Here is a 2,092-nt window from a genome sequence, read left to right as displayed (position 1 = left end):
CTAATGTTAGAAACTTTTCCCTTTTCCAGCTCTTTACCAACAGCCTAATCGCCTCATTAGCATATCAACAATAGTCCAATTGCTCGCCAGTACCGCGATCCGCCGCCGGCCGCTGCGACCCAGGTATAAAGGCCTCTCCAAGCCGCGAACTTGCTCCTAGAGCGCGCGCCAGCCTTCTAGGCGACGAAAGCTACCAGCGCTCCACCGCGCGCCCCAGCCCCAGAGCCCCCCACCGCCAACGCAGTTCCACCCCACTCTCCTTCCTCTCTCTCTCAGGGCTTCGTCCTCGCCAGAGATGCCCTCTACCAAGAGCGCTGCTCAGGGTTCCAGACGCCGTCCCTGGGGCCCCGGGTTCCAGCCCCGCTCCGCCAGCCCTGCTGTCACTATCCGAGCTGCCCTTTCGGCCTGGTCCAATTTTATTAGAAATCATTATCCCTTTCGCAATTAAACATAATCACCAGACCAAGACCAGCGAAGTCACTCCAGGATTTTTGGCCAACGGGACATCGCCTCCACTCCGACAGCCACCCCCCTAGGCCTCAGCACCTCGGGAGTTTTATAGCTTTTGCGCTTTCCCCCAGGTTGGAGATTTTGCCAACAGCTTCATCGTTGGACTGAGGTTTGCGATTCCTTAATTACCGCATGTAAAATAAAAGTTGTACCCTGAAGAGGTTACTTGACAGCTCCAGGGGTTAAATGATTTTCCTCCCGTTTATATGAAACTAAGGCCCGCTTGTTTATTTCACCTGGTGTTCGGGCTTCAGTTTCCTAGGTGTGAGGTGGACCAGAATACAGAACTCCTATGGAGACCGCCCAGCTGCCTCTGGAATTGAGTCTGGAGTTGAGCTGACACACAGACATGTGTGCGCCTACGAGCCTAGATACCGTGTTTTGCATGCAACAAAATAAATCAGTGGGAACCAACTCTTCGCTGTGCTAATCTGCTCCAGTTTTCCCAAGATTCCCCTTTTTAATTAAAGCAGGGAGAGTTCCTTTATGACTTGGTGATGTTACTAACACAGCCGCACTCTCAGCACAGTGCCGGCCGGCCGCGGGGAACCCAAGACCAGGGAGCCTCTCCTGCCCAGGCTGGCCAGTTCGGGCTCTCCCACTGCACACAAGGGCCAGCTTCCTTCCCTGGGGCTTTTCCCCTCCTCTTCTGTTTTAGTAACCTTTTTTTTTTTTTTTTAAGCAAGAAAGAAAAAAGAAGACCTAATGTGATACTTTGAAATAGAATGATTATTGTCTCTGGTTAAACTTCTTTGTCCTCCACAAAAAAGTTTGTGTGTGTGTGTTTTTCTTCCTGTTAAATGCTGCACGTTCCCTAACAATAGTAGGTCTGATCCCAGAGTGGCCCTAGTAAGGATCTTTGACTCATCTGGGCCCGTTTCTCACCTATCTCCAAGGGGGTAGAAGCTCTTGGAAATCCCAGCTTTCCCTAACAGGTGGAAAGCAGGGAAGAGGAGGGAGGAATCCCATGCAAAGAGCCAGAAGAGCAATTTCTCTGTAGACAACCTTGGCAAACTCTCCCCCAAGTCAAGTAGAGTAGGCCAGAGGCACCCCCAAAAGCTGGGGAGAAGTCTAGATCTGGGGAGGAGTGCAGAGCCAGAGAGGTCCCCCAGCAGTTCAGGACATCACACTCTCACACCCCCTTCCCCACCTGAATACCAGCACAACCTCTGGGCTGAACCAGGCTTGAAGCTTGGCATGGAATTCCTGCTCCCAAAATGGTCAACTCCCAGGGCTAGGCGCTGTTGGCTGCCTCAGAGTTTGCAGCCCGGCACAATGGCTCCAATTTAGGAGCTAGGAGCGCCAGTATCTTAGCGTGTGACCTGTAGGCCAAACGTGAGGCCTGAGAGCCTGGGTTTGTACACCCTGCAGCTGTTCCCACAAAGTGCTTAAGAACACTCTAAGTTTCACTTTCTTTCGTTTTGTGGGCTGGGGAAAGCATTGAAGGCTCTCCATCCAATCCCACCTCCACCCACCCCCAACTATGTCCCAGTCGCCTGCTGCTCTGCGGGGGACAGATCTCGAGTCCCCGCACCCGCCGCTGTGGCTGGCTAAACGTTCTGTTCCCCCCCCCGGGGCCCGC

General features: G+C 53.2%; 1 long non-coding RNA gene across 1 annotated transcript in view; it reads left to right on the top strand.

The window, feature by feature from the left end:
- LOC102486651 (uncharacterized) overlaps window positions 1–1,111 on the top strand; it is a 1,398-nt gene extending 287 nt beyond the window's left edge. The window contains exons 2-3 of the long non-coding RNA XR_333417.2: window positions 30–123; window positions 277–1,111. This is a non-coding gene — a long non-coding RNA (uncharacterized LOC102486651). The remainder of the gene's footprint in view (window positions 1–29; window positions 124–276) is intronic.
- Window positions 1,112–2,092: the final 981 nt, after the last annotated feature.

Source organism: Tupaia chinensis, unplaced genomic scaffold, assembly GCF_000334495.1.
Source record: "Tupaia chinensis unplaced genomic scaffold, TupChi_1.0 Scaffold000048_1, whole genome shotgun sequence".
NCBI classification, from domain to species: Eukaryota; Metazoa; Chordata; class Mammalia; order Scandentia; family Tupaiidae; genus Tupaia; species Tupaia belangeri.
The sequence above is the reverse complement of the archived record's forward strand: the minus strand, read 5'-3'. Positions and strand labels throughout refer to the sequence as shown.